We start from the raw sequence: 20,361 nt of genomic DNA, 5'->3' as shown, positions 1-20,361 counted from the left end.
AACTCCTGGACCAGTGCTTGTATAAGCCCAGTGTGAAAACTAGGAAATATGGTGAGGCCCTTACGGAAGAAGTTGAGTTGATTAAACCTCACTATGCTTTGATTCTCTGAAAAGATGGTTGTGAATTCCACAGTATCTCTGCAGCAGCTTGCTCCTAGAGGACTTTCTCTGTTTTTTTATTAGGATTAACTCAGCAAAGGACCGAAACTGAAATATACTAACGCGAGATGAATCTTGTCCATTTTACTGTTCAGAATTACCATATAGACTCATCATTCGGCAAAACTAGTTGAAACTGGTGACTTCATGCTAATTAAAGAAGAACAAAACCATCCTAATTCTGAACCTGTGTCTGGTACGGCAGTGAGGCAGTGAGTATATCAGCAACCAACCAGACCTCGGTGCGTTACAAGACCACCTACTTGTATAAATGATTACATCAGCAATTAGGAACTTATTGAATTTTCTTTATCAATCATTTTCTAAAATGTTTAATGATTATTTAAAATCATAGGCAAAAAGAGAAGCAGAAATTTGGTAGTTCTTGAACTCTTTTATTTTTATTATTAATCATGGTGATGTTCTTAATGTTTATTCAATTTTTAATTCTGTAACAGAGTATATATTTTATATACCGTATGAAATATTTGTTTGTTTGTCCACACCTTGGCATATGTGACCGATTCTAAATCGACTTGTTTATAGAACTTCAGTTCTATCATGAAGGATACCTAGTTACCTATTCTTCAAACATCTCATTCTTCATGTGGATAATTTTTACACAATATAAGAATTTACTTTCACAAATTTAGCTTACATGTTTCTCGCCAATTAGATAACAATTGTCGCCTTTGTACTCTTAGTTTGAAACAATACTTTTACAGTTCCGAGACGGCCGTATAAAACCTTAATTGTACAAACATTAGTATTTTTGTTACAAAACGATCAAATAAAGACACTGCAAATAATCAGTGTTATAAATAATTATCTTGGTTGAGAATTGAGTAATTTATGATGACTTCTGCTTTATTTATATACCAGTATAACCTTTTTGTTCAAGTATTTCTAAAAAATTATTAATATTATATTTATTATTAAGTATTTGATATGAAATTCAATTACTTAGAAAAAAGAAATAAAATTCTGAATCATCTAGTCCATAAATTAGCGACTAATAAGAAATTTATGATTTTTGGTGCAATAATATTTATGTAATAATTTTATATGATTAAATATTACTTATTCAATTGTATTTAATTATATAAGGATGTACAATTAAAATATACTTCTCTACTCACTGGAAGATAATTCAGTGATTGTTTTACAACTCTGCCTCTAGTGTGTGAACTAGATGCCACCATTTTATTATAACTGTCATGTTTACTTTATGAACAAAACATGAGGTGTAGTTTGAAAGCAGTGTGTATTTGATGTATAAGGGAAGACTATAATGTTTGTAGTAATGTGGTTTTTTTTTATTTTAGTGCAATAGGTTGGTAATTGGGGTATTTTCATTTGAAACAGTTTTGTTTAGAAGGATGAGAATCTTTGTTTTTAATATTAAGCTGTTTAGAAATTGCATCAATATCCAGGTTTTATACTTGATTTAATATGAGGAATAGTTATTAGTAAAATACTTGCCTTTTGGCTAAGCACTGCCTTACATTCTAGTTCAACCAAAATAAATATTTCTTGATGGTATATTGTAGTTGAAATAAGATTTTTGAACACCCTTCATAGCGGGTTGTAAGGTAGATTTTTACTGAAGAATGGAAATCAGCTACGTTGTTCACTGAAGCTGGTGGTTTCAGGCCATACGACAACCGCTGGAGCAAAACCATGGTAGGATTATGGACCAGAGGATAACCACTTTGTAGTGGAGCTCACGTACAATTACAACGTGAACAAGTACGAGCAGGGCAACGACTACCAGGGCATCACAATCCGGGTCACGTGAAGCCATCGCCAGAGCCAAGGCTGCTGGCTGGCCTATCAGAGAGGAGAATGGGACTGAATGTTGTGGAGGCACCGGGCGGCGGCTACAAAGTATTTCTTGGTTGACGAACCTCAGCCAACAGATAGAGGTGAGCTTTGAGGTCAACCATTCCTTGTTAGGTCAATGGATAGAAGTGAGTTTTGAGTCAACCATTCTTTGTTTAAGCCAATGGATATAGAGGTGAGCTTTGATTCAAAACCATTCTTTGTTAAGCTAATGAATAGAGTTGAGCTTTGAATCAAATCAACGATTCCTTTGTTAAGCCAATGGATAGAAGTGAGCTTTGAGTCAAACCTTTCTTTGTTAACACTTTGAGGTCGGCCGGGACAGCATCTGTCCCACTTGTGATGAGTGGCCAAGTAGCGCGCGGGACACCTGCTGTCCGCGCTGTAGTGCTTTGTTCTTTATTATGTATTTCCTAAACGAACTAACCTTTTCATGCTAAATGTTTTTTGTTTATTTCTTAAAAGGTTGTATTTTGCACAAAAAAAACTAATCAAAATTGTTTACTTTGTTTTGTACTTGCAAAGAAACTATTCTTTCATTTTTTGGTGATATCACTGTATTGAACAGATATTTCAAATATTCCAAAATCAAAAATTAGGTTCTTCATTAAACCCAAGAGAAACGTATGCACCAAATTTCAAATCTCTAGGACCTTTCTAGTAAGTGTTATCACACAGACAAGCAGACAGATAGGACAAATGGGACTGCCCTTATGTCCTTAAAATAAGTAACATTCTTCCATGGACTACATAGGACCTGTGTATCAAGTATAAAGTCTCAAGGACCTTTCTTTCAACCGTTACCACACAGATGGACAGACTGACTACCCATTGATCTTTTGATTCCAAAATCAATAGGATTCTTCCTTGGGCCAAGAGCACCTGTTTATCAACTTTAAAGTCTCTACGACCTTTCTATCAACCGTTACCACACAGATGGGTAGACAGACTACCCATTGATCTTTTGATTCCAAAATCAATAGGGTTCTTCCTTGGGCCAAAAGCACCTGTTTATCAACTTTAAAGTCTCTACGACCTTTCTATCAACCGTTACCACACAGATGGGTAGACAGACTACCCATTGATCTTTTGATTCCAAAAATCAATAGGGTTCTTCCTTGGGCCAAGAGCACCTGTTTACCAACTTTAAAGTCTCTATGACCTTTCTATCAACCGTTACCACACAGATGGGTAGACAGACTACCCATTGATCTTTTGATTCCAAAATCAATAGGGTTCTTCCTTGGGCCAAGAGCACCTGTTTACCAACTTTAAAGTCTCCACGACCTTTCTATCAAGAGTTATCGCTCTAAAAGGCAGATGGACAGACAGACTAGCTGCCCTGAGGCATTTTGACCCCAAAATCAATAGTTTTCTTCCCACGGACTACGAGGATCCTATATATCAAGTAAGTCTTCATAATCTTTCTATAAATGTTATCACAGCACACACTGCACAGCTGGCAAGAGAACAATTGTTGTGGACATTGTAGTCTGTATTCACTAAATACATTTTTTACTAAACACCTATATGTGTAATACATTATTGTTTTCAGGAAAATGTGGAGTTATGTTATAAACATTTTATGCATAAACCATACAAAATTACCCCGTTTTTTTTAAACAAATAAATTGATAATAAATTTCTAAATTTTTTATTTTTGAAAAGTGGTGGGACATAACAAAAATTTGTTGCCATGGATGTGATTGTTTAAAAAAATTTTTAAAAAATGTAACTTTTGCACTAAATATTTGCAAAATATACCAAAATTTAGTATAATATAGCCTGAAACAAAGCTATAACAAGCTATAAAACCAACATTATAAAACCATACCCATGATAGTATATCATTAATTTTCAAAATGGCTAGACAAAGACAATCTTTCTGGCAATATTTATGACATCACTGTTGCCAAAACAGCAAAACACATTTCACCATTGAAATCAGTAATTCTTTCTCTTTGAAATGGTATATATAAGTAGTGGTGGTAGTGTTGATGTATGTACTATATAAAGTGTCAAAACACATGTATGTCAGATTGATATAATGTCAATTGCCACTTGCAAAACGATTTATATCAAAATTTTAATGCTGATTACCAGTTTGAGAGTTAAAGGATTAATGGCAAAAGATCCCTTTATCATCTCATATGTACTAAAATATTTAATGGTGAATGGAATGTGGTATCGCCTTTCATTAGACGACAATTAGAGTCTTTTACTCTATTTCAATTAAAATCTGAACCGTAATTGACAGAGTTGTTTAGAATGGAAATACTTTTGTTATAAGTTCATCCTAAAAGTACCCCATAACATTGATATTATCTTTACTACCAACAGACACATGTTCTAAACAATGTTATCATGTCACATGTACAAGCCACTTGAGACTAATTGAACCTTAGAACGTCAGAGGGCTCTTGATGTTTAATGGTTCTCAGAATTGAACAGTAGAACTGATATAAAGATTATCACATTCTAGAGTTAGCGCCTACACACTGATTCATACTGATTATAATGTAGTGTGGTAGTGTGCACAGCACGTAAATCTTTTATCAGTGGACACTATGTGACTAATGTAATCTAATTGTAAACTATTAGATCCAAAATATGTAAAACTCTATTAACATATTTAATTGATCATTGCAACTCAAATTTGCCGTCGTTGCAAAACTTTTCCTGTTTTGCTGTAAAAAATACTATTACATAACCTGATAAGTAAATAATGTATTACCTGTACAACGGCAATGGTTCAAAAGTAATACACATTCTTTAGCTTGAAAAACTTTCAATAAGGAAATGTTTTGTAGATTTTTTTTTTCACAAAAGTCAATAATATTTTTTACCTTTTAGTGGGGAATTTGTATTACACAAAAATTGTTAAATCCACTCTTTGTTTTGTAAAACATTACTTGTACTGCATGTATAGGGTTTTTAAAATGTTACCTTACACAATGGATTTTTAATAAACATATCAAATTGGATACAATTTGCCAGTGTTTTCAATTAATATTCTTTGGTAAAGAAATGATAGGCAGTATATCACAATCAGTACAAATTTTACTAAACCACACATAGTGAAAAACAGGGTTATTAGTAGTGCGAAATTGACTTTGCGATTAATTATACAAAGAACACGCTTGCAAAACACACTAGTGCACAAGCAAGGAATGCTTCATGTTTTGATCTGGCTATACCAATTTAAAATATATTTGTTGAAAAGATAGAAATGATTTAATTTGTTTTACTAAAAGGTAAGTTTAGAGATATTCATTTTATAAGCGTAGATCCGGTTCTTAAAACTGGAATGTTCTTTATATTTTTTTAAGTAGGGTAATCATCACTCATTATTTTTGGTACATTGTAAAGATAAATAAATTGCTGATTTGTTATATCTCACTTGTTATCAGCACTGTCCTCTAAACGATCTTGGCAGTGATAACCTTGTAATAATCACTTGTCATCTTCATGTCTTCGTGCCACGGGGCTGACTTACTTACGTAACACAGAATCCAAAACTTTATAATAGTCATCTCTCTTAATTACTTTTTTGGATTATCAATTGCTTCTTGGTTAATCTGTTTTTGAGCTCAGAGGATTTTGAGTTGGTAAATAAACATTAATTTATGTAACGTGTAAATAAAAATTCCCAATTTTTATCTTTTTTGTATTTTGGTTTAACTATACATTCATTTTCAATTACACCAGTTCGAGTAGAATGGATTCGGTGATAAGATTGCCTGTGATTACCTTTCAAAGTACACCTTGCTTAAGAGGAAGATAAGCGTGTTTAACAACCGGATTAGCACATATACTTTGTTGCCATCTTGTGTTGCAAATAAAAATGTGCTATAACTGTATCTGAGTAGTTTAACATGTCAACAACAATTAGATAACAAAGTATTTATATTTTGCTACATTGTTTAATTTAGGAAAGATTTTACTAAAATAAATAGATAATAGCATTTTAGATATTTCTTTTTTTTCTTTTTTTTCTCCTTTATTACATGAACATAAAGTACAGTAATAGTGTCATACAAAATTCAAAATGTCATACAAGTAAAAATGGTCACATATTTTATGTCATTCAATATTAGTGCAGTTCTTTCTCAGCTTGGCGTTGTCAGGAACTCTTCAAGGGTGTATATTGGTCTTTTCACTAGGTAATCTTGAAGTCCTTTCTTGAGTCGATTTCCTGATAGGTTTCTGATGTTTTCTGGGAGCATATTTTTGAGTTTTTTTACCAATGTATGATGGGTTTTTACCAAAAAGAGCAATGCGGTGTTGAGGCAATATGTATCTGGAAGCATTACGGGTATGGTAGGTGTGGATGTCACTGTTGGTTTGGAGGTTTAATCTGTCAACATGTATGATTGTTTCAAGTATGTAGAGAGCCGTTACTGTTAGTATACCCAGAGACTGGAAGGCTTGTCGGCAGCTTTGAAGTGGTTCCAGTCCAGCTAGAGTCCTAACTGCTTTCTTTTGTAAAATGACTACTCTATTAAGGTTTCCAGCAGAGCTGCCCCAGACAACCAGGCCATATCTGATATGTGATTCCACTAATGTGTAATAGGCAGTTTTTGCAGCTTCTAAAGTTGCAATTCATTTGATTCGTTTTACTACATAGAGTCCTGTGCTCATTTTTTTGCAGGTGTTATTTACTTGCTCTGTCCATGAAAGCTTGTTATCTATTGTGATACCCAAAAACTTCACCTGATTACCTACTGATGTATTGGGTAGACTTGGTGTTTGATCTTTTTTCCTACTGAAATGCACTTGAGTTGTTTTGTCGGGGTTTAGTGCTAGGTCATTGAGTTTGTTATACATAAGAGCATTTTGCAGTGATGTTAAAAAAGTTAACATAAAGTTCTTCTGCTGAGTCATCTTTTATTAAAAGGGTTGTGTCATCCGCATACATTAGACAGTGAGTGCTGTTGTTTTGGAGAAATGACGGAAAGTCGTTAGTAAACAGGATGAACAATATAGGGCCTAGCACAGATCCCTGAGGAACTCCTCTGGTAATTGGTTGCAGATTAGATCTGACTGTGCTTGTGACACCGGATGTGGTAGATTGTAACTCCACAACTTGAGATCTTCCATTTAGATAGCTTACAAACCATTTGAAATGTCTCTTAATTCCCAGTCATTAGTCTGTTTCATTAGTCTTGTCAGAACTAATTTCTCAATGATTTTGGAAAATGTAGAAATCAGTGATATGGGTCTGTAATTTTCAGGTTCTCTAATGGTGATCCTTTTTCATATTTAGGGTATACTTTAGAAAACCTTCAGAACAGATGGAAAATGACCTTGAGCAAATGACTGGTTTTATAATTGCTGTGAGAGGTATGACTAATTCTTTAGCACAATGTTTAACTATTTTCGGTGAGTACTCGTCTATGCCACTGGATGATTTATTTTTTAGACTGTAGATTATAGATTTTACCTCATTTATAGTTGTGGGAGTCAAATGAAATGGTTGTGTTATAGGAGAAACTGTGAGAGCTTGTTCTTCTTGTAGTCCGTTATTTCTCTGTTGTTGATTGTTCTTCTGTAGAGTAATTTCTGCTATCTGGGCAAAGTATGTATTTAGATATTCAGCTACTTCCATTGGGTTGTCTACAGTTTTATTGTTAATGTTAAGTTTTAAGATAGAATTGGCTGGGTTGTCTTGATTGTTTCTCTGAATTGATTAGGTTCCATAATGCTTTAGACTTATTAGATGTTTCTATAAGCTGAGCATTTGCATTTTGTTGTAGGCTCCGTAGTTTTTGGTCATACAATTTTTGGTATTTATTTACAATACCGTGACCATGGAAAATGGACGTTTTTTTTCATGGGTTGGGCATTTATAGCCTAGTATTATTATCATAGGTGCATATAAACTGGGGGGAAAGAATATTATTGTATTATATTGATGCGTTTCGGGCATTATTGCGTTAAGGAGCAGGGGCAGCACTGCGCAGCGGGCAGGCATCGTTGACAGGATTAACGTACTAGTCACTATCATTTCAGTAACTTATCACTTACCTTAATGTTCAGGTGGGGAATTGCTTCCACGTAAGATAACGAACATCCAACACAAAGGTGTGCCATTACCACTACTGAACTAGGAGGTTAAGAATAGACACGGAGGAACAAAATAGTTCAAAATGGCGTCTCTTCTTTATTTGAGAGAGCCGCGGAGTAATACCAAACTGTCAAATATGGATAGTGTTGCCAGAGGTACTGTCAAAAACAGAGTTTTCAGAGAATTTCAAAAAATCATAACTCCTTTGATTTTTGTTGCCGACAAATTTTTTTTTCACTATTGTTTTCAGGAAAAATTGTAGTTTTCAGGGAAAAAATAATGAACATACCTTTCCATGGTCACGATATTGTAAATTGATACCCAATTTTTTTCTGCTCACCATTGTAACTTTGTCTTGTACACTTCCTGTAGCTTCATGTTTTTTTAGGGCATTTAAATAGGAGGATTTTAAGTCAGATGTTTCCTTGTCATAATAATTTCTTGGTCTCCTTTTATTCTTTTTCTTAGTCTTTCTTTGTGGGGCAGGAAATGTCTAAGGCTATCTGTAATATTTCTTGAAATGTGGTAAAAGCTGTTTCTGTATCCACTGCATGATATACAGCATCCCAGTTTTTGATCGAGAGCAAGGACTTGAGATTATCGAGGTTTTTTTCTGCTCAGTTGTCGTATAAGGGTTTGTGTCAAGTTTTTATCTGTGTGGCAGCCAAGCTTGCACATTTGAGCCATATGGTCTGACAGACCAGACTGTATAACTGTTGCAGTAATGTTTGGGTCAATAAAATTAGTGCAAACAGTCAATAGATGTTGATGTCTCAGATGTAATACGGGTTGGAGGGAGAGGTAATCTTCTCATATTATGTGTAGCTAGTTCAGTGTTAAAAATCAGGCTCTCTGGGCTGTTTTCCCACTTTTATATGATACAACAAATATAACTCTACATTTTTTAGCATTGAAATATACACTCTTCTTCAGTTGTTAAGAAACCCCAATACATACATTCAAACTCAAAAACTTAAGCGATGTCAGAGCACTAAACAACACTTCACACACATTAGCGACGGTGGAAGACTGATCATTAATCATTCTTCACCTTCCATTCTTTTTAAAATTAAGCAATTAGTCTTTATATAATCAGGAAATATGATGTTTTACATGCTAGAATCGAAATTCAGAACATCGGAAAAGTGATGTGTCAAAATCCTTACCTTGAAAAAAAATCTAAACCTAACTTGAAGAAAAAAAAATGCAAACGAAACACCATTGTACAACAGTTTCTGTAAACAGGCAAAAGGTAAGATGGCGTGAAGAGTAGGTGAACACCTTCAGCCTTTCTTTTTAATCCTATCTCTTCTTTTTTATTCCAAAGTTTTGTGGCTCTTCCAGTGTTTATGAAGGTTTTTTACTAGGTTTTGTCAGTAATTCATTTTTTATATTGGTACCTAAATTAATCTGACTTTAATAAGGAGTTGACAAGCAGCTGGGCTGTTAGATTTATGTTTAGATTTTGAAATACTCGTATATGTCTTTTCTGATGTTCTGAAGTTTGATTCTGGAATGTATAACACCATGTTTCTTCATTAGGTGACTTCTGTGCATGCTCAATATTTTTTTTAGAGTAAGAAGACAGTATATACTAATTTTCAAATGTTGTGTAAGTACTTTTGCCATACAATAGTGGAAAATACCCTCAATACTCTGCGATCTTCTCCGGCCTACATTCTAGTTTTGAGTCTGCCAAATCAGTTTTATTATAAACTGGTTTAAATATTTTTTACTCGTACAAAACATGTTTCACAAACAATTCTGTTATTCTGAGCTTTTTTATACTGGAATGACCTTGCATCCAGATCAGTAAACTCTAAACTGCAATATTTCAATTTATTTGAGTTTGGTGCTGTGCACGTCTACTTAGAACTTTCAATTTTTGTGAAGATTGTGATCATCCACTAGATTAATTAGTAAATCAACCAAACTAACCTTTTTTCAAGCTTAAAAATTCTGCAGAAGTTTATCATATAATATGTAATTTTGATGACAGTTTCAGTTGAGAACCGGTAATCTAAAGAATCGTTAGTATCAAACCAGATGTGACTCTACTGGGTATCAAGCTCTATAACTAGCAATTATCAATTCCAAATATGTTGGTGTAGTAGTACCATGTATCAGTCGATTGATTCATAGACTAGCTTCTTTTTTATTCATATAAATAGTGTCACAGTGAATCTTATCAGACCTAGTGTGTACCATCCTTATTCATAATATCCAAACATGTATTGTGGTCTTTTTGAGATGTTGGATAACGTAGTGGACAGATAAATATAAATAACAATTGAATACACTTAACATTGAATAAAAGGAAAGTAAATAATGAAATATAAAAATATTTACACCGTCTCGGTAAAGTTCATTGTGGAAATAAGCTACTGTAAATTGATTTCTTGTGTTTTTTTTTTTTTTCAAATTGTAAAATGTCATAACCGAGGTTTTTACTACTATACACCGATGGTCATACTAGAGCAAACTATAAACATATCTTTTCAAAGAATGTATGAATTACGTGTTCAAACAAATTCTAATTATTAAAAAAAAATTAAAACAGCAATGATAAAATTGTAAATGTACTTTACCTTATAACTTAATCCTTTCAGTACCAATGTCTGGATAGTTGGACATTTTTAGAACTTGGGTAAAGTACTAAAGTCTAATTTACTGTATCTTTAGAAACAAATACTAAATATGTAATATTTTATATTTTTAAGATTATAGTTTTCAGTGTACATTACAAATAAATGTGTTTCCTATTAAATATGTTATATAACATATTTAGTTATATTATACTGCACAAACACAGTTGATCAATCAGTAGCAGTCACAGTAGTGCCAAAAATAAGGCAGAACGTCACTTTTTTAAACAAAAATCTTTTTATTCTTATTATTGGAAATAACAAAATAAAAATGGATAGATATGTTGAAAATAAAAATGTTTTTAGTGTGGCTGCGTTTGATATTGTGTCGAATTTTGATTTGAGTACTTCTTTGAGCTTTAACTATGAAAATTAAAAAAAATTAAGTAAGATTTTGATTTTTTAAAGCTGTCTTGTAAATAAACCTTAGAATTAAAGTTTTGTAACAAAAGGCAACAATAAATAACAAAGATTTGATGTTTATTAATAATTACTGTATACATAATATTGCTAAGAATGGCATTGTATTTCGTTTTTATTTTAAGAAAAACTCGATCATACTAGTTCTGTAAAATAATGTCTGGTATAAGGATTAATTGTCTTTGTTAACATTTGACAATCCAATTCAGGTTTGATTGAGTATGTAATTTACTTTAGGTAGGTCTCTGTAACCAAATATACAATATTTTATTTTTATTTTAGGTGCTGCTCAATCAGGTAAAGCTTGTTATTTTTTATGACAAATATATAAATATAACAAAAATATAATGCAGTACTGTTTGTTGTAATGCATGTATTAACACGTTTGTAACTGTCTAGTTTTTTTATTGGAACTAGTTTTGCTTTAACTAGTTTCCAGGATTGAGTCTAAAAAATAAATGTTGTAAAGTGTTATTCTGACTAGTGGGCCATGCATTTGGAACTGGTATTGTGTGTTGTGGGTTAATTAATACTTGAGAAAATTTATTTTTACAGTCCTTCAACGTGTAATCCTTGTGGACAATTGAAGCAGAAAATTAGATCATGTAGTCACTTGAAATGGTTTTCTTATCTTGTCATGAGTAATTGCACCTATTCAAAACAATGTCCAATGTCAACCTATTCTTAAACTTCCTTGACATTATTTAAGCCAACTGATATTTTAACATTTTAACCGTGGATCTATTTAAATGTAAAAAAAAATGTAATTCAGTTTTAAAAACTATTTTATGCTCATGTACATACTGTATTCTGTATCTTTGTTTATGGAGGCACTTGTACCCAAAACCTTAATAGACTTTTTTAGTTGTACAGAAAACACAATAAGAATTATTATAATTTCAAGACTAATGATTTTGTTAAGGATCGTTTTTATTTTTCTTCAAATATTAATTGTGTTTATAAAGTGTATTTAATTTATGTCAAAACCATTGTAGGATTATTAAAGTACGTAGCGATGTTCATAATTATAACACAAGGGCTAAAAACACAGTAATTGTACTGCCTCAGTTTAATTTAGACCTATTTTTAATAAGTATCATACTTGGAAGCAAAATTCATCATTTCTTTGCCCGAACACCGCCGATGCCTTTTGAAGAAACATTTCTTCAGAAATGAAGAGTGATGTAACTATGTTATGTCTAGAATTGTAAAACGTCAAAAACCTCGTGTTTAAAACAAGTTTAAAATCTAAAATTATTCCTTAATTTGTTATTTGAAATTAATTGTTAAGCTAAATACATACTAAAAGATTATAATCTGTGCACGTAATAAAATAAAACTAGTTAACCAATAAAAATCTAAATAGTGAAATAATTACTAACAATATTTTACAAAGTGATTGAATTTATAGACTAAGAGATGATTGTAATGATGTTAACCATAGGAATAATTAATCTTAAAATCTCAAACACTTCTACGCCCTTTTTTTGGTCATATAATCTTAAGAATAGTTAATATGCACCCAAACGTTTTTTATATTAGTTTTTCAGAAAATATTTTAAGCTTTTTTGTTTAAATACACAAAAATATATACACAAAAAAACTAAAAAGCATTTTTATGTGTATTTATTATGTCTCAAAAATACAACAACTCCCATGTACAACTTCAAATAAGAGGGTTAAAAGTTTGAGTTTTGAAATTGTACTCATGTGCTAACTCAAGGTCGTTTCTCTACAACCGAACACAAAGTATTAAATAAAAAAAGTAATGTTGAGATATCCATTTTAATAAATAAAATAGTATTAGATCAATCATTTTCAAAGAGTGAGGTATATTTTTGCATTGTGGAAAAAGTAAAATATAAAATTCTCAATATTTATTTAATTATTTTGGTATGTGAGTGAGTATTTTCTATGAAAATTGTCAGTGTTTCTAATTTGTTTTGCTGCATTCTGTTGGCTAACAAATCTGTTTTTCTCTGCAAGTAATTGATGAAAAAAGTTTTTGTACTCCTTATAAATAGATTTTAATTTATTAATGAGATGTATTTAGCATCTCTTTGGTTCATGCAGTAACAAAGCTGCTGCAGCCTATTCTATGGTAAATTCCATGATATACTGATATATTTGGTGGCATCTCTTCTGCGCTGATAAACTGCTTGCATAATGGCCATATTGTTCCTGTCACCTAGAGTCGCTCGGTGCCGAGTCTGAATCTCGCTACCTGCTTTTATGAGCTTGCATCTTGGATGTACCCTAAGGCATCAGTCAGGAAAGAGAAAATCTGGATTAGTTTATTTTATGTTAAAATATATCCAATAGCTTAAGACAGAGTGTTCTATGCATGGCAAGTGAGGGAGAAGCAGATCTATTGAGTGGGTTTGAAAATCTACAAAATGTTCACCTATTCACATGTGATAAAATTACCTAATTAAACTAATGAGTTTTATAGTTGAAAAATTGAATCATGCCACACTATTTTGTCTCTTTTAGCGAAAGGCTTCAAAATGGTACCAATTAAAGTGATAAAATCATATCTCGTGTTGTGGAGTGTCATGAAGAAATATTTTAAATATAACGTGTTTCCTGATTAACATAAAGTGAGTTTTCTCTGTGGCAGCTCTTGAGGGTTTCAGAAAATCTACAATTGTATCCAGATCTCAGCCATAGACTAGTATTTAGACGTAAGCTTAGATTCAATATAGTATATCCAGAACATTTTTTTCTTACAAGTCATTCAATATCCTATACAGTTTCAATCTGGTAGCTATAAAACATTATGAATACTTAATAATTTACTTTTTAAATATTGTACAAAAGTGGAAAATTACAAAATTTAGACATTGGAAACAATTTTTATGTCAAGATTCAAGATGTCTTTATTAGTCATTAAGCAACATAATAGGTTACAATAGACTTCGTCAAACTATTGGGCAGTAATACTTAAAAAATAACAATTTTATAATTGGAGACTTATTTTAAAATTAACAGGAACGTTACAAAAGACATAAGAACTTACAAAACTAATAACTGGTATAAATAGAGAGTGGTTTTACAAAATTATTTAAGAAATAATAAAAGCATTGCAGGGTAAAATAAATTAAAAAACACAAATTGAACAAAAAACACAAAGAACGTATACAATTAAAACCCAATGAAAAATGTAACAATATAAATATTTAAAATGTATAAATCAGGTGGTTAAAACTTAAAATCTCCAAAACTATAAAATCAACTATAAATAATGTCATCAACTAAAGCAATCAATATAATTTTAAAGGTGTTTAAATACATTCACTAATAAAATTTATCTTTTTGTTAACTGCAAGAGTGAGATTTTAATTACTAAATATCAATCTACTAGGAATTACTTTCTTGTTAGCCTAAAACATTGGTTCTTGGAAATAATTTAATACTTTTACCAAAATATATTAAATCTCATAAATTAGTTTTCATGATTATATCACATTTGCCACTGAAACTGTAACATTGTCACTAGAATGTAAAACAATTGTTTAAAAGGTTTATATCAATAACTGAACGTTATACAACAATGATTGGTTCCAGATCCTGTTGAGAAAGTGACTCTCTCGAGCTCCAACCTGGCTCGTACTCTTGCCTACTGGAATGGAATTCTGGGACTGAAGATCTTCTCGCAGGACAAGGACAAGGCTGTACTTGGATTTGCCGAATCTCAGGCCAAACTGGAGTTCAAAGATATTGGTGAGTGCTTAATTTGGAGTGATTACAGTTCTGTCCGAAGCTAATCAGTAATATGAAAATAAAATACAGTATTTACTCATCTGTATTTTATAATATGTAGATATTGGTTAAAATATTCTGAGAGTTTTTTTAAATAATTGGGAAAGAACAAACAATGACAACAGTGACACTCCAGCAATTTTTGTTTCTCTTTGAACTCAAGTTGAATGGAATAGAACAAGTTTTATTGTGGCGCATTTACCAAAAATTAATTTAATTGATCAAATTTGAGCACAACATTTAAAATAACTTCACAACCATATTAATTATAACGGCTCTATAAAGAAAGATGAATTATAATTTATTATGTATGTCAATTAACTAATAACAACTTACAATACATTAAAAACTTAAACAGTAAAGTGTCAAAATAACAAACATTATAAAGAAAACTGGAGATAGGATAGCACTGGAGAAGGAGGAAAGAGGAAGAAGACCAAGAGGAAGACCGAGAGGAAGATGGGAGGATCAAGTGTGGAAAGACATAGAGAGAAGGGGACTACAGAAAATGCAGGTGGAGGAAGAGGAGACCTGGAATGACAGACAAAAGTGGAGGAGGCTGTGTACGACGACCCGTGATAACGGAAACGTCAGATGATGATGATGATGATATAAAGAAAACTCCTTGTACTGTAACACCGCAACCACCTTCACCAACAGACAGAATGCTTTTATAGGGGGAGCTATTTAGTAAAAGAATATATATATATATATATATATATATATATATATATATATTTATATTTATATATATATATATTTATATATATATATATATATTTATTTATATATATATATATTTTATTCTGTGTATGTTTTAAAAGTGTACTTGAAAAAGTTGTTAATTACAACGAAATATTGTACATCAAAAAATTGTAGTTTTCTTTTGAAACTGCTCTAAGAGACTATATATATAAAACCAGTTCATAAAATACATACGCTACTTGAGACAAAAAACCTATAATTGAGAAGCCAAATATGGTTGGTGTATTTTCTAAATGTTGTGAAATACAATGTTCTCAGAAAACGTATTTGGACTTATTCTACAAATTCAATGTGTATTTTTGTATGATGAAATCTTATTTTCATTGTTTACAGTTTGTTATTGACAATGGATATTTTAAAAAGAATATAGGATTTCAGACATTTGCCATTGTTATATGTTTACAAAATGTATAACACTACGTTTCGAGCAAATCTACCCTCTTTATCAGGTGTGAAAACCGTAATACATAAACATGTACTTAAATCTACAATTGTATCATACCTGACTTGTACAGGTATGATTCAATTGTTATATGTTATATGTTTACAAAATGTATAACACTACGTTTCGAGCAAATCTACCCTCTTTATCAGGTGTGAAAACCGTAATACATAAACATGTACTTAAATCTACAATTGTATCATACCTGACTTGTACAGGAACAGCTTCAAGTCCAGACTGGAGAAAATAAACCCAGGCATTGTCACTCCACAGAAATCAAGAGCACAACAAACATGTTACACTCACACCTGCGAAAGTGGAACACAAACTAGAACACTACGAGGTGTGTTAGAAAAATAATGAGACTGATTTCATACTAACCAAAGTTTTTTATTATTTTCAAACAACAATGTTATCCCCTTCAAAGTAGTTTCCTTGGGCAGCTATACATCGGCGGAGTCGTCGTTCCCACTCTTGGTAGCAGCGCTGGAAGTCTTCAATTGGTATGGCTTTTAACTGGTCGGTCACAGTCTTTTGAATGTTCTCCAGAGTTCCAAAATGACGTCCTTTTAGGACATGTTTCAATTTCGTGAAGAGGAAAAAGTCACAAGGACTTAAATCAGGTGAATAGGGGGGTTGAGGAACAACAGTAATGCGTTTTGAGTTCAAAAATTCACAGATGGAAATGGCCGTGTGACATGGAGCATTGTCATGATGAAGCATCCACTTGTCTGCAATTTCCGGTCTCACACGGATCACTCTTTTCCTCAAATTTTCAAGGACACTTTTATAAAACACTTGGTTGACAGTTTGTCCTGGTGGAACAAATTCTTTGTGTACGATACCTTTCCTGTCAAAAAAACAAATTAGCATGGTCTTGATCTTTGATTTGCTCATTCTCGACATTTCTTCGGCCGAGGAAGATGACGAAGTGTGCCATTCTTTACTTTGCCGCTTTGTTTCAGGATCGTACTCAAATATCCAGGATTCATCACCAGTGATCACACAATTGAAGAATTCTTGGTCATTAGCAATCCTCTCAAGAAGATCAACGCACACATTTTTTCGATTGTCCTTCTGTTCAGTTGTGGAGAGATTTTTTCGGGGCACCAATTTGGCACAAACCTTTCGCATGTTCAAATCATCTGTCACAATTTGATGCACGGTGAAAGTGTTTAAATTTAGCTGTTCACTGATCATCTTTATTGTTAAAAACGACGGTCTGATCTCACAAGCGCCCTCACACGATCCATGTTTTCGTCCGTTCTTGAAGTCAAAGGTCTCCCTGAGCGAGGTTCATCTTCAACGTGTTCTCGGCCTTCCAAAAATGATTTGTGCCAGCGGAAAACTTGTGCTCTCGATAAGCACTGTTTCCCATAGACCTGTTTCAACTTTTCAAAAGTCACACTCGCGGATTCACCAAGTTTAGCACAAAACTTTATTGCACAACGTTGCTCTAAATTTCGATGCTCCATTTCTGTGACGCACAATTAAAACACAACTTTACTAATGGCGCTGTCAAAACTAATGTGTTAACTGTACGGAGTTGTAACTCGGACTGAGGAAGTGGAAGGGATAAATAAACAGGTTTAGCGTCAGCCGGTAGACACAACGTTGCCAGATCTCCCGCAGTGTTACCAATCTCATTACTTTTCTAACACACCTCGTATGTCAGCATTTCCTGTGGTATTTTGGTGCGTCATCTGAAACAGTGAGACAGGAAGGTGATGGTTAGGAAGAGGAGGGGTAAAGGATTGTTGGATTGTTGCCTTCGGCCTTATGTTTTGGACCTTGGAATCTTCTTATCACTTTTTTTACCATTGTATCAGTATTTGACAGTCTACTACTAATGTAACAGTAAGGTGATTGAAAAAACGTGAACAAGGGTTTGCACAAGAAAAATGCACACGTGGCTCCATAGTTTATTACATAACTTAACTATATACATATTTATATTATATTAGGGTTTGTCTATCTGTAACCACTACTGTACTTACCCATAAATGTACAGAACTCGATATTCTGTTCCTACAATACACAAGACGCCTCACCACAATACACACTTCGCCTTGCTTGAGCATGTTCACTTGAGAAGAGTGATAATTTCTCACTGTATGAATTAATACGTAAATAATCTTGTAGAAAATATTTTGTTTATTTATGTATTAATGAAGCAGTGTATTGTTTATTTTTACGTAGCAATATAATTTATATAAGTTTCTTCTTCTTTGTCCATTTGATCCTAGATGGAATGTTTTATGATGACAGGTAAACCGGTGGAGCACGCGACGGCGTACGGACGTATAGCCTACTCAGTGCCGGCAGCTGAGCAGCCCGCAATACATCAGGTCATCAAGGACACTAACAACAAGATACTGACTCCTCTTATCACGCTGGACACCCCTGGCAAGGCTTCTGTCACAGTCATCATACTGGCCGACCCGGTGAGTAGTAGTGCCTAACTCTACTATTTATGATCGAGTGTTTCACTATCATGTGCTATCGTAATTCACTGTTCAAAAAATAAAACAATTTCTTAATGCAAAAGACATTTCTTATTCTTCCACAATAAATTTATTTAAAAAGCGCTTTCGCTGGTTAAGGCTTCATCAGTTAGATGATTAACTCAAGATTCAAGATGTCTTTATTCGTGAAATGCACATCATCTACAAGAATAGTGTCAAGTAAAACGTAATAAGAATACTGTCAAATAAAAACATTTACCTTCTTTCCAAAAATTCCTCAAATGAATAGTGTTAGGTTCAGCAGGTAAGATTTTCATTTCATTTTCATTTTTTTTTAAGTTTTGTTAATTACTTACCTCTCTTGGTAGGTTTTTAAAGAACTTATGTCCCATAAAATCAGTTTTCTTTTTGAAATATTCAAGATTATGCTGTGGGACATTTCTGTTATGCCTTGTGTTGTATTGGTGACTAACTAGAAGTGGAGTGATGTTTGCTTCTTGTTTCGCATAAAGATCTGTTTTATAAATATATAAACTGTATACCGTTAAAATTCCATTTTCTGTAAATAATTCCTTAACAGAGTCAGTCTTTTTAAGCCTAAGGATAACCCGTAGAGCTCTCTTTTGTTGTACTAGTAGCCTATCCAGATTATTTTTTGTTATTACGCCACATATGCTTATTCCATATGATAAGTGTGAATGCACTAGAGAAAAATATACGGATCGTAAAGTTTGTAAACTATAAACCCTTGACAATTGTCTCAGTGCATAAATACCGGAAACTGATGATGCCTAAACCGGCATAAAGCGCTTTTAAAACAAATTAAATGTGGAAGAATAAAAAATGTCTTTTTTATTAAAACCTGCTCACTTCCATCAAGAGTACAACGCAGAAAATTTCTTAATGAGCACCTTAGAGACATGGATGAATATGCAAAATTTCGTGGCATTTATATAATATATAGATGAACTACATCTACGTACAAAGCATTTAACTCCTGACACAAATTGGAAAAGATGCATACTAGTTCTATGTTTGTGAAGACAGGAGACATTGCCACTATCTTAAGATGCACCTAAATTCTAACAAAGCAACAACAGAAAGCTACATGAAATGGCTTTTTGATTGTGAAAAATGTTTTTATTTTTATCAATGATATAGCATTGTAATATTGTTGAAAAAGATAATATGATGGATATCAATACCAATAAAATTTGGCAGGTTAATTTTCATTGTTCTATGTATGATATAAATTATTTCTATACTTAAGAAAACTGCTGGAAGATGACTTACAGATAACTTTTTATTTTTTAACTAAGAATATAGTTAACTGTAAGTTAGTGTAACTTTTGACTCGTAGGTAATCTTTTGTGATGTTAATCTAAAAATGTTAATTACATGCCTTAATTACATGTAAAACAAATTCCTTTATATATACATACATGCATAATTGTTTTCGTTTAGTTACAGCTATTATTTTAAAAAATCTGACAATATTTATTGTTGACAACAAACGTCTAATTATATGAGCTAAAGTATTGTTACTAATGTTATCCATTATGTAATAAAATGATCTAGTGATTAAAGTATTGTAAAAAATAAGTTTAGAAAATATAACCAATTCATTTTTTAAAATTTTTGTTTTAGGATGATCATGAGATTTGCTTCGTGGATGACGAAAGCTTCAGAATATTGTCGGAAGTGGACCCGAAAGCAGAGCCATCGCTTTTCAAATACATTGAGAAAGATGAGAAACAGAAAAAAGGTTTAATGTTAAAAGTTTGGATGAATTAA

At 32.5% G+C, this 20,361-nt stretch overlaps 1 pseudogene; it reads left to right on the top strand.

The window, feature by feature from the left end:
- The first annotated feature begins 1,811 nt into the window (after positions 1-1,811).
- On the top strand, positions 1,812-20,361 carry LOC124373763 (annotated as a pseudogene).

The sequence above is a fragment of the Homalodisca vitripennis genome, unplaced genomic scaffold (assembly GCF_021130785.1).
Source record: "Homalodisca vitripennis isolate AUS2020 unplaced genomic scaffold, UT_GWSS_2.1 ScUCBcl_6346;HRSCAF=13518, whole genome shotgun sequence".
NCBI lineage: Eukaryota > Metazoa > Arthropoda > Insecta > Hemiptera > Cicadellidae > Homalodisca > Homalodisca vitripennis.
This window is presented reverse-complemented; position numbering and strand designations above follow the sequence as displayed.